At 47.5% G+C, this 13,462-nt stretch overlaps 1 protein-coding gene across 1 annotated transcript in view; it reads left to right on the forward strand.

The window, feature by feature from the left end:
• The window catches only part of CASZ1 (castor zinc finger 1), a 206,000-nt gene that overhangs the window by 27,783 nt on the left and 164,755 nt on the right, over positions 1-13,462 (forward strand). The window lies entirely within an intron of this gene.

Genomic DNA, 13,462 nt, shown 5'->3' on the forward strand with positions numbered 1-13,462 from the left:
TAGTGTGTTTTCACCCAGGCAGTTCTGCTGGTTCTCTTTGGCACAGAATTTTTTTCATTTTGGAGGAACAGTTTGCTCCAGGTTGCTGGCAGGGAAATTGAACAGGCAGCTTGAAAAGAGCTCAGTCAGCCAAGCATGCTGGATGTGTAGTTGAACATGGAAATACCAAGGCAAGTTCCTTACTTCTTTCTCATAAATGAGCTCAGCTCATGATAACATTTTCTGGCTTCTTCATCTGATCATCAGGAGGCTGTTTGTATTCACCATAGGTGAACAGATGAATTAATATATATACAACCCTACTTTTCAGCAAATGTCAAAGATCAAGACAGGTGTTGGAGACCTAGGTGGTGGGAGGAGCTATAGCCCTTAGATTTATTTTTAAGTTCCTAGTTTTTTAATTATAAGAGTATAAGAGATCAGAGACCTCTGTATTATTTTCTTCTGTGTGGGGTTCTTGAAGGGTGAGAGAATGTTAGAACAGAGCACCAGTCATTTATAAGTTCATTCTGGGTTTTGTCTTTTTTAATTTAACAAAACAAAAAAAAAGGATACATAGCAGTTTCTCTGGGGAGACTGAACAGAAAAAGCGACACCTGGGGAAAAAAGCTAGTCGGGTTTCCCTTCCAATGTTGCAAACTGTGTTGTGCTGCCGGAATTCAACAACAACAACAACAACGAAAAAAGGGACCGTGGGGGTGGGGAGCACTTCCTTCATGCATATGGAGTTTTTTTGTGAAAAAAAATGGTATTTTAATGCTTTCTATTAAATTGGGACTAAAAGTGGTGTCTTAATTTGCATGCATTAGCATATTTGCATATAGATCACTGAAATGGTGGATGAGCAAAGAACCTATAAATCAAAAATCTTTTAAAGGCGCAGGCACCCCATTAAAAATATTGCCATATTTTTCTGCCAGCATTCTGTCTGTTTGGGTGAAAACTCAGCTCAGCTGTTCGGTTTGCTAGTTCTATGCTGGATTTAAAAAAAGAAAAAGAAAAAAAATGGATGTGTTTAGAAGTCCTTTATGGTCAGCATAGAATCTTAGTCTTTTTCAATCATGTGTCCAGTGCAAAGAGACTGGACACCTTATATAAGGGTGGAAGTAGGAACAAAGTCAAACCAACCCCAGGTTTGCACAGTTCAGTCCAGACTAACAGTGACTCTCACGTGTTTCTCAAGGCAAAAGTCTTTCCTAGGTTAAATGCCTGAAAGCTTAAAAAACAAATTAGATACCCTGGGGTTGAACCTTGTCATGCCCTGCTCACAACTGTAAAGGCTAGACACTTGGTTTTAAAAAATGGCACAGTGAATTCGGTGCTCGGTAACAGTATTGTGGGATATATGCACCTCTGCATTTTAACTTCAAGGGGACACAGGGGCACGGAAAGACAGAGGCTGGCATTTGGTCAAATTGTTGATCAGCATTCCCAATGTGACCAATCAGTGAAAAAAGAAAGACGCTGCGGCTTGAGCTCCCTCTCCCTTTGAAACAATTCCCCCCTAATCCTCGCTGTCTTAAGGGGCTAGATCTGTTGAGGGCAAAAGGACTCTGCACAGTATATATGCACCTGTATCTTGGAGCATCGCATGTTTCAGGGTGGAGGCCCTCTCTTTGGAAAAGAGGCTCTGGAGTGACGTCTCATCTTGAACCCAGCCCTCAGAAACTAGTCCTGTCCCATGCCCATAAAGGCTGTTTCTGATGCGTCCCACAATATCTAGCCCGTTACTGACCCAGAAGACTGGTGGGGAGAAACCCCTGGTACAGATGCGTCCTTTGTGGCCCGGTGGGTGCAGTTTGTGGCCTTTTATATTGGGCCGAATGAAAACACCGGGGGACGGGGGAAAGAGGGAGCCCATGCTTCACCGCTAATGAGGATCGGAAACCGATTGAACGGCACAAGGTGCTCTGCCATCAGGTTGTGGAAACGAAGGGCTGGGGGAGCTCTAATGGAAGCTGTTTCAGTCGAAACGGATGTCGTATTGATTGCTGTATGTCTATATTTATATATATGATCGAGTGTATAAACTTCAGCAGATGTACGGCGCATAGATAAATAAAATGCATACTGAAAAATTAATGAAATGGGCACGCAAATCCACCGCCATCGATCATGACGGCTGCCTGGACCAGGGGTATTTTTTCTCTTTTTCCACATTTTAAATAGTTATTTTAAAAGGCTCGTTTCCTTTAGACATCCGGAAAAAGTTGCAGTGGGGCATGGGACACACTAAACCCACCTCATCGCACAAACGTTCTCTGGGATTGCATGAAATTTAGCATGATGGCACCAAAGCTCCTGATGCTGATGTCAAAAATGAGGTGTGGGGTGTGTACTTTGTCAGGAGGGGCATTTATAGGGTTACCAACCTCCTGGAATTGCAGCTGATCTCCAGATGACAGAGATCAGTTCCCCTGGTTGAGATTTCCTTTCAGGGAAGTTTGTGAAGTTGGAAGATTATCCCAAACCACACCTTGTTTCTCAGCTTTCCATTCGGTAGACCTGTGCGGCTGGGAAAATTGGATACTGCTTCTGTGTGATCTTCCCCTTGAAATAGTAGTTTGGGGGGAGTTTGAGGGGGCTTTAACAAAGAATGTTTCTGTATCCTGGCACAGCTTGGTCTCCCAGGGTTCTTTGTGGAGTGGCCGTGAGTTATTACTCTTCTGTGTGGGAAATTATTTTTAAAAAATTTTTTAGTTTTTCAGAAGTGCTTAATAAAAATTCTGACAAGAACCTAAAACAAGAGCACATACTGTATTTATTTATTTAAAACATTTGTTAGCCACCTTTCTTCCTTACAGTGCTCAAGGCAGTTTACAAACATAGATAAAAAACACAGAATAAAACACATTAAAAACTAAAATTTAAAATCATTACTCAGATTGCTACTAATCTGAACCAAATGCTGTCCTAAATAAAACCATCTTCAACTGCCTCCTGAAGATGGAAGGTGAGAGGGGCAGATGCAACAACATAGACTCTCACAAAATTGTCAAAGGTGGCATTCTTATTTTAGAATGTGTCCCTTTTGAGAAGGGAATAGTGTATGGCCAGCCTTATAACAATGGTTGCTGTCGAATCTACCCACCCATTGAAAATCCCCAATTGGGAATGAGTCCCATTCATGGCACACTGTGATAATCCATGTTGCATCCAGCTTGTGGGGTTCCTAAATTTAGAGACTCTGCTGTATCTTTGGCTTAATAAAGCCACTTGGGGGACCAATCCTGGGTTTTAAAAAGACTGCCCTTTGTGCATCCCAGTTCATATGGTCGAAGGAGAGGTTGTGTGGTATGCTCGGCAGTGTTATTTTTAGTCTCTTTTTTCTGCTTGTGGTTAATTGTGCCTCCATTGTTGAAGTAGCAACGCTCCTGCGTTCCAGAAGGGTCATAGAGAGTTTAATGGAGCAGCCCGTAGTTCCTTGTTGGGGGAACAACCTCCTCCTCTGCTTTTCTGGAATCTTGGAAATGCAGAGGACCTTTCATGACATACCGTTGTCGGATGCTGTGCTAAAATCCTTTACCTGTGCAGGTCTTCCCAGAAAGATCTGAGCCTTGCGATTCAGGGTGTTTGTTTTTATAGTATCTTTTGGCAAAATCCAGTGGGCAGGGGCAGTCTTAGCCAATAGACAACAGGGGCATCTTTCGGAGCCCCGTGCTTGGGGGCCTCTGACCACCCACAGCCTGACCCCCAAGGGGGTGGGGAGTAAGAAGGAAAGCAGGCTCCTCCCGCCACTTGCACCTGCCCCATCTGGGATTCAGGCAACAGACTTCTGCTGGCAAATTTAGGGTTGCCAGCTCTGGGTTGGGAAATTTCAGGAAATGCTGAGGGTGGAGGCTGGGGAGGGGAGGGACTTCAGCAGGGTATCGTACCATTTTCTCCAGAGGAACTGATCTCTGTTGTCTGGAGATCAGCTATAATTCTGGGAGATGTCCAGGCCCCACCTGGAGGTTGGCAACCTTAGGCACCATAGGTGGCTGGTGCATGCTTTTCCCCTCCCCTTGAATGGAGTGACCACCACCCCTTGCTTGGCCCTAGCGTGGCGGTGGGGGGATGACTGATTCTGGGGCTTCATCCTAGACTGGTGCCCTGAGACCCAGAATGACTAAGACCACACCTGCTGGGGGTGGGTAGCCAGTTTTTCTGCCCAGGTGTGTTCCATGTGTCACTTTCCATGAAGACAAATGCTACGTAGGAACCTGTAACTTTTGAGCCTATAAACTTTGGCCTCTTTTTATTTAATCCTGTTTTCGTTGCACCACTCCATGTAGTCATCTGGATTATCCAGTATAATTTTCTGATCCTCATCTGTATTGATGATTCCTTCCACTTTTGTGTCATCAGCAAATTTCACCAGCTTCCTGTTTATGCTATTCCACCTACCTACTCCAAGGTCACTAGTGACAATATTGTAGGAAATTGTTCACTGGGCACAATCCTTAAAAGAACTCCACCACTTTACCCTCTCTGAGCCATGTGCCTTTCAGCATTACTCTTTGCTACCTTGAACTAGTTTTCTTCCCTTGTCTTGCCATGTCCATATTAATGAATTCTTCCCAGTTCCTTACATCAGGTTGTCAATGTGGAATGTGCTCTGAACAGATGTGGGGTAAGGGATGTGCCGGACCCTCGGGAGCACATAGCTCCTATTCCTGTTATGCGAAGTGAGCTGGGCTTTCACTACCACCTTGTCTGGCTTTAGTGCCACCTACTTCCCTGCTTTATTGTCATATCCTCACTATAATATGGCCTGTATCCTGACTCTGAACAGTGAAGGGAATAAATAAAAAGCAACAGAAGCCTGTACCCTTCGATATTTCACAGGTGAAAATGGCATCACGCTTATAATGGCCCTGTTCCTTTATTAAGTATTCCTGCTCTACTGTCTCTTCCTGGTTTCACACTGTTGAAAGTGTTACTTCAGCCATTTTTTTTTACTCTGGCTTAATTTACTCTGCAACAAACAGTTCTGTACTGATTTTAAAATCAGGGAGGTATCTGCTCTTTAGTAATGATGTGCTAGCAAGAAGAAAACTAATTGTCTTACAAGTTGTTGTTCAAAACATTACATGGTACTGTCAAGTCCATGCATGTGCATTAGAGACAGTCGTCTTCCCCCATTTTAACCTCACAACAACCCTGTGAGGCAGGTAAGCCTGAGAGAAAGATTGACTAGCCCAAGGCCACCAGTGACCTTCATGGCAGAAGAAGGGACAGGGTGCCCCTTCAAGTGAGCAGAGTCCAGATTGTGTTGTGTTAATGCCAGTCGGAACTGCATCCCACAGGTAATTCAGTGCACCTCTTTAAGGACTGGGGTAATATGGGCTAGTTAGTGGCCTTAGGCAGCAGTGTGGTTAGTGCAGAGTCAAGTGATGTATATGTAGTTTGCACATATGGTTGCCAACTCCAGGTGGGGAAATTCCTGGAGGATTGAGGTAGAGAGTGGGGATTGGGGAAGGGAGGAAGGGACCTTAGTGGGGTATGATACCACAGAGTCTACCCCCCAAAGCAGCCATTTTCTCTGGGGAAACGGATCTCTGTAGTCCAGAGACCAGTTGTAATTCTGGGAGATCTCGAGGCCTCATCTGGAGGTTGGCAGCTCTATTTACACGTTCAAATGGCAGAGTCCCACAACTTCCAACTGCAGGTGGAGCACTTTGTAGCGCTCCCTTATGTTAAAAAAACCCCTCCCTGCCAATAGAAAGCAACACAGCAAGCAAAGAGAAAGAGAACCTTTGTCTCCCATTGTGCTGGTTTTCTACTTGCAGGGCGTTTTTAATGCACACTCAGCGTGGCAGTCCACCCTCCAAAGTGGTGCCGTCTGTTCCGCCGCCTCCGGTGTGTGGTGTTGGCATAACGTGGCTGCTCACAAGAAAAACGTTAACCTGCTTTCTCCAGGTTTTCCCAGAGACGAAAAGGCCCCAGACAAATAAAGGTGAAATTCTGGAAGAGATCCTGCCTCTGAAGAAGTTTCCAGAATGGAGAGGCCCCGGATCTCTTGAGGTATACCAATTGGTCCTCATTGCTGTCTCTAAATTCAGCACAAGTAGAAACTTGGGGACCGCCGAGGTAGCAAGTTCAAGAAAAGATGTGAAACGAGGAGGCCGCGTGTGCCTCCCTTTCTTTGATACTTTCTTTTCTTCCCCCTTCCCCATCTTCCTCCCAGCGTTTCTAAGAGACTCTCTCTTCGGCTCAGAAAGCTACGTAGGCCCGTGGCGGCTCAACCTTTTCCTCTCCCCGAGCCCCGGTCTAATCAACCCCTATAATTTATGCAGAAAATATGATTTATATTTAATTTCACCACACTTGCATTGTTAATTTGAGATGTAATTAACCCGTCGCTATGACAACTAATTTCGTGATGCCGTAAATTACCGCCGTCTTTTCATCAAAATTCAGTTAGTTTGGCTCCTGTGTGCAATGTACTGATGCAATTAGGTTGCTAAGGGCAACCCAAAAGTGTTCCATTTCTTTTGTGTATCTGCAGTGGGGCAGAAGCTTTCTGGTGCCGTTGTCCCAAAGTCCTGTTTTCTTTGGGAAAGGGAGCAGGGCGGCGCGGTCCGTGGAGAAAAGTGTGTGACAGAGAGCAGAACGAAAACCGAGAGGGCCCTCTCCCCGGATAGCTCTTCCGCTCCCGCTCTCCCGCTCTCTTCGCTTGCCGGCTTCTGTAATTGTTTTTAAACGCTTTCTTCCCTGTTGGGCGTGTGACCCTCCGTTCGCCCCAGCCTGGCATGCCCTCTCTCTTCCATACTCCATCAAGAGAGAGGCAGAAGGCTCCACTAAGAGGGGTTTTTTTTAACCCGCCAACCTTAAGAACGAACCTCTGCTCTGTCCAGAGACTTTTCCCATCCTTCTGAATTTTTTTTTCTGATTCCCTCCCCCCCTCCTCCCGCTTGCAGATCTAGAACTTGTTTATATAGATTTTTTCCTTTGCTGCCCCCCTTCTTTATTTAAAACAAAAACCCTGTGTGTTGCTTTTGTCACGTTAATTCCCATTTTGCCAACACCAGGGGCCCAGGCAGACGAGTTACTAAGGAACACAAAATTTTAATTAGTGTATTTTAATCATTCAGGCTTTCCGAGCTAATCCACAGACCCTGGAGAATTCCCGAGATGCAGCCCTGTTCTGCTTTACCATTTATTGTTGAGTCTACTATAATTACTGTTAGCAGGTGGGGACTGGGAGATGTTTATTATGAGTTTTTCATCTTTAGTATAATTACCGGGAAAAAACAAAATAAAAAGATGTCGGAGCGTTTTTGTTTTCCTAGAGATATTTTTCTTCTTTTTTTAAAAAAAATATTGTTTTAAAGTGTGTTGCTATATACATATGTAATTTGGTATTTTTCCCGCGCTTTCCAGGCAAGCGTTTGCCAATTAGTTGCTGCTGCTTAAATTATTTATTTGTCTTGTCAAACGATGGAAAACTGGCATCAGTCCGTCCCCCTTATTTATTTATTGGATAATTCCAGAACTTTTGTGCCTAGAAACTAAAAACCAAGTAGTTTCCACGCTCAGGTGCGAGGGGGTTTCTATTATTTATTTATTTGGGTGAGGCTAAGAAGCTGGTCTGCAACAAAGCAAAGCCCAAGAGGAGTTTCGAGTCCCTTAAAGTGGCAGGAAGGAGGGTGGAGTTGGGAGGAGCCTCCCCAGCTCCAGCCTGTGTCGTCCCCGGATCGGGCTTTGGCGTCGTTTTCAATGCAGCTCAGTTGCTGGCTCCAAAAAGAGCAAGATTAGAGCAAACTCGTTTCCCCCCTTGTCTGAGCATCCTTTTTTAAAATAAACCTGTACTTGTCCAGTTTTAAGGGGTACCAAAGTTAGGGTTGCCAACCTCCAGGTAATGTCTGGAGACTACAGAGATCCAGTGTGGTGTAGTGGTTAAGAGCGGTGGTTTGGAATGGTGGACTCTGACCTGGAGAACCGGGTTTGATTTCCTGCTCCTCCACATGAGCAGCGGAGATTAATCTGGTGGACTGGATTTGTTTCACCACTCCTACACATGAAGCCAGCTGGGTGACCTTGGGCTAGTCACACTCTCTCAGCCCCACCTACCTCACAGAGTGTCTGTTGTGGGGAGGGGAGGGGAAGGTGACTGTAAGCCGGTTTGATTCTTCCTTAAGTGGTAGAGAAAGTCAGCATATAAAAACCAACTCTTCCATACTTCAAATATAGTCCATTTTATAAACTTTAATTTAGGTATAATGTTGTACTAGGTCTGCCTTTCATCCCTACTGTATTGACTAAGTATACAATATCGTAGAGCAATTATAAGTGCACCAAAGTTGGATTGAGGAAGTTGATGTTGTTATGTAAACTTATGTTTTGTCATTGTTATGTACGAAAATTAATAAACTTTAAATTAAAAAAAACCCCAACTCTTCTTCTTCCCCTGGAGAAAATGGATGCTTTGCAGGGTGAAAGAAGAAGAGTTAATTTTAATACCCCACTTTTCTCTACCTTTAAGGAGTCTCAAAGCGGCCTTCCCTTCCCCTCCCCACAACAGACACCTTGTGAGGTAGGTGGGGCTGAGAGGGTTCAGAGAGAACTGTGACTAGCCCGATGTCTCCAGCAGGCTTCATGTGGAGGAATGGGGAAACCAACCCAGTTCACCAGATTAGAGTCTGTTGCTCTTAACCACTATACCACTCTGGCTCCCATCCTTAAACCACTCCCTTCCCAGGCTCCACCCCCAAATCTCCAGGAATGTCCCAACCCAGAGTTGGTAACAATAACTACCAGTGTTACCTGTCTTTTATTGTCCTGTAAGGTACACAGCAAACATATGACAGGGAGCTAGTGGGAATGCAGCAAAGAAGAGCAATGCTGGGTCTAGATTATGCATACACATGCACATCCGGCTCTCCTGCAACTTTCCGATTTATTTAAACTTTTTAACTCTACCGAGCAATGTGGCTTGGGTAGCATAAGCACGTGTGCATCTATTAGCTGTCTTGCATAATTTATTCTGCATCTTTTCATGGGGAGGGGCAAAAAGTGGCTGCCCACTGGCATTCTCCCCGCCCCAGATCCTAAACTGACCCCTGCAAGCCTCCGACCTTTTCCAGCAACTGAGTTCCTCAGAAGGGTCAGCTGTACTGACTGCAGCGCTTGGTCTCTGTCCCTTGGTCCTGGCTCCTGGAGGTGCTTTCTCCCAGAAGCACAGCAAGCGGCTCTGTCCTGGGGCTGCCTCTGTACAGGCAGACTGGTCTCCACCTGGAGCCTTTTCTCACACAGGCCCAAGACGTGTAGGGCCGGGTACCACAGAGGCTCTTGGTAGCTTTCATGGCTAAGATGTGTGACAGTGGAAGACCCATGGATTGAAATGCAAGTCTGTCACCACCGCTGCTCAGGCAGGGGAAGCAATTTAAAGTATTCCAAGGGCTGTGGGGAGACCTGTAATTTCTTCTCTTCCCCCACTCCATCTCCCAATGCAATTTTTCCTCCAACCAGGCTCCAGTGCTAGGGGGATCCTGCAAGGAAGAAGCTGCAGCCACCAGGGGTTCAGCATCCTGTGTCTGCTTAACCCTTTAAACTGTACCTCCATCCTCCTGCTTTACACTTGAACATGGCTTTCTCTGGGGGCCTTATGCAAATACCCTTCCTCCCCATAGCTATTGCTCCAAGCCCTTCCTAGACATGTTTAGAAGCAATAATTTCAGATGTAGTGCCCTTCTTTGGTTTTTGGTTTGTTTTCTGCCTGCATGTTGTACCCTGTTGCCTTGATCTAGTGACTCTTGAGCATGTGCAAAATTTGGATGACCCCCCCCTCCCCTGAGGAATCTGTATGAAATTACTAAAGAACCATAAGAATTTTTGGAGTTTCCTTGGCAGAGGGATTTGTGCTGATCTAAGGCGACAGAGCACCACTTCCAGTCTTCCAAACTCTATCAGCCATCTTCCCTTATCCCCCATTTTCCCCTTCCCTAACACCAAGTACTAGGAAAACAGGGAGGAAATAGGGTCCTTACTCAGTCCCTAGAGTTGTCACCTCTGGGTTGGAAAATTCCTGGAGATTTTGCGGGGTGGAGCCAAGGGAGGGTAGAGTTTTGGGAGGACAGTATCTCAATAGGGAATAATGCCATAGAGTCCTCCCTCCCAAGCAGCCATTTTTTCCAGGGAGATCTTTGGAGATCAACTGTAGTTCTGGGAGATCTCCAAGCCCTACCTGGAGGCTGGCAACCCTGCCAGTCCCTCCAGTCTCCTCTGTGTAGATTCCCTCACCTTGAGAGTGAATAGAAGTATTTTTCCCTCCCTGGTGCTGATTTTCAAGTTTTCCTGGAAAATTCCACATCTGTGCACAAGTTCCTTGGCTCTGTTGGGGTGGGGAAGAGGGGATCCTGGTGCAGATGGGTAAGCCTGAGACTCTTGTGTGGAATTTCTTCATTGAAATTATTTGTGGTTGTCCCCCCCCCCCCCGCACTTAAAAGTGACAAAGGAATGTAGGAGGCCTTGGAAAAATCTTTCCCTCCCTCACTAGAAAGGATATCCTTATAGCTCAACTTGCTTTCTTAGTTTTTAAACTGGAAAAAGTGGCCTGTATATGAGCAGCCGCCGAGGGGCACGCTAGCTTCTTGCCCCTTGCCTTCCACCCAGAATTTGTGATACTGCAGAACACCAAGGGGCAGGCCTTGAACTCTGGCCGCTGTTCTTCCGTCCCATTCCACGCACTTCATAAAGTTTTCTCTGCCACGCTGGGGGGAAAGGTTGCCTCTGAGCATCTGCAGAATTCTCGATGCAGTTGTTTTTTAACTCAGAAGGCAGGATCCCAGCAACTCCGCGCTTTCGGAAGGAGATGTGATGCTAGGAGATGCTAGGTTGCTGTCTCTTGGCGAACGCCACTGCCTGTAAGAACAGCAAAGGAGTTACAGCACTAGGCGCTGGCGAGCGAACGTTGCCAGGGATGGCGTCCGTCCAGGATGTCAGCGTGCGGCATCTTTCCTCTCCTGAGTCACCACGTTCTTTTCTGGCCCTGCTCCTGGCCTTTAACAAAAGCCCGAAATGAAGTCGGTGACGCTCTTCCCATCACCTTATCTTTATGCCAGTCAAGGCTTTGCCTGCTATGGGAGGCCCAGGGGCAGAGTCAGCCCCCACCCCTGAAAAAACGGTTCACTTCTGTCCAACCCCCTCCATCGATGGCACTGGCGAATGCCCGCCTGCGGCCTTGTCAAAAGGAGGCCTTAAGGGTGGGACGCGTGCAGGTCTGGAGCTTGCAAACTTTCCCATCCCGCCTGCCGCAGTGGCACGGCACTACAAAGAGATCCCTCCTGGCCCCGCACATGAAGCCCCCCACCCCACCGCTCGCTGGCTCGCAAGGGTGGGGTGGGGCAGACGGGGCTGGCCTCTCGGGCCGCTCATTATTGAGTCTTCAAGCGCTGGCAGGGGCACTCCATTAAAAAGCCATTTGCCTTTTGTGCTGGCTCTCCCCCCCACCGCCCTCCAGCCGCCTCCCGCTCATGTGACGCTGGCCACCGTTGTCAAACAACAACACACATAGTTGGCAACCTGGCAAAAACTGCCAGGTCGTCATAGCAACTTGCCCAGTCAATCACTTGTTGGGAGCAACAAAAAGGGAGGGTGGGGGGAGCCGTGCGCTTCCAAGTCAGGGCCCTGAAGACTCACTTCGATCTCCTCGGAGTCTCCTTTCGGGAGCGCTTCCACCCCCTTTTAATTTGTTGTTCAAGCACATCCGGAGGGGACATGGCAGACAAACACCTGCCCCCCCCCCGTCAATAACCTGTGGGCCACCTGTTCCCACAACCCTCCTGGCTTGGCATACGTCCTGCTATTACAGCCGGGGGGATTCTTAATCCTCACCCCTCCAAGCACCTGGCAGGTTGCCCCCGGATTCCTCTGTGTGCCTCCTTGGCCCTTTGCCCGCAGTGCGCACCGCATTCTCTCAGACACACTTGGCACTTTATTGGGGGGGGGACAATTGGATTCGTCCAGCACCTGGCATAGTGCCCAAGGGGAGGTGCAGGAGAAAGAGAGCATGTCTCAGTTCCATGTGGGTGCCTGGCATGGAGACCCAAAGGCCCACCCCTCCCTGTCACTGGGCAGAATGCCCAGGGGGGCGTTTGATTTCGTTCAGTCTGCCTGGAGTGGTGCCAGAGGTTATCTGAAACTGTAAGGTGCAATGTACAGTATATCTTGCTGCAGCGGTAGCACCTAGTTGTCTCCCTGGCAACCCTGGTGACCCCCCCCCCATAGTATTTGGCCGGCACCTGAGCCGTCTCACATGAAGCCCTAACTTGTGATAGAGATTCCACTTCCTTGTGGCCACAGTCGCTTGTCCATGACCATCCTTGCCACAGTCTCACGTTCCCTTTTGCACCAAGCGGGTTTCTTGCATTGGCCTCCGATCATTTGCTTTCCATGGGAGTTGCTCCCAGAGGGAGGGGAGAGGTGTCTTTCCTCCTCCTGTCCCACGGATTGGGATGCTGGCAAGGCAGTTCGATTTCTGTCCTTCAAGGGGATGACCTGCGCAGTCACGTTCACGTGGTGGTGGCTTCTGTAAAGCTGCTGTGAGCGCCTGTTCATTGTTGCTGTTGCCATTGTTATTTGTACTCTGGTGTTTGGGTGCCCTGTCTGGTGAACGTGATTTCTGATTGTGGCTCACCACAACGGGGGGGAAGAAACAACAACCCAAAAACGAGTTGTGCCAGGATGTGGTTTACAGCCGTCTTCTCAGGAGAGGTCACTGTGCGGAAAATGGCTTCAGAACACCACTGTAGCATCACGCTGGCAGCGTCAAACATCACTGTTTTGCCTGCATTTTTTTCCAGTGTATTAAAATACTTTTTTGTTGTTGTTACATGCTCACTTCTTAAGGTTGTAAAGGGCAGGCGCTTGCCAAAGGCCACCTTTGCATGAAGATTTGAACCGGTTCTTCCATGTGTCTAACAAATCCCCAGGCAGCTGTACCCTGCTGGTCTTCTGCTTCTAAGGGGAAAACCTAAGGGGCTGGTTATTATCCTGAACGTTTTAGAAGAAGAAGAGTTGGTTTTTATATGCTGACTTTCTCTATCACTTAAGGGAGAATTAAATCGGCTTACAGTCACCTTCCCCTCCCCACAACAGACACCCGGTGAGGCAGGTGGGGCTGAGAGAGTGTGACTAGCCCAAGGTCACCCAGCTGGCCTCGTGCGTAGGAGTGGGGAAACAAATCCAGTTCACCAGATTAACCTCCTCTGCTCATGTGGAGGAGTGGGGAATCAAACCCCGCTCTCCAGATCAGAGTCCACCGCTCACACCACTGCTCTTAACCACTTCACCACGCTGGCTTTTACAAGACATTAAAGTTTGGGTGCACAGTTCTTTTGTACAACAGCTCTGGAAGGTATGTAAATGGCAAGGAAACTGAAGCTGACATGTGGTGGCTTACTCACAGTCGGCCCCTAAGCTGCCAGGTTCCGATTTCTACTCAAGAGCCCTTTTACATGACCTTTGGCCTTCCGTGACA

The sequence above is a fragment of the Euleptes europaea genome, chromosome 19 (assembly GCF_029931775.1).
Source record: "Euleptes europaea isolate rEulEur1 chromosome 19, rEulEur1.hap1, whole genome shotgun sequence".
In the NCBI taxonomy this organism is placed as follows: domain Eukaryota; kingdom Metazoa; phylum Chordata; class Lepidosauria; order Squamata; family Sphaerodactylidae; genus Euleptes; species Euleptes europaea.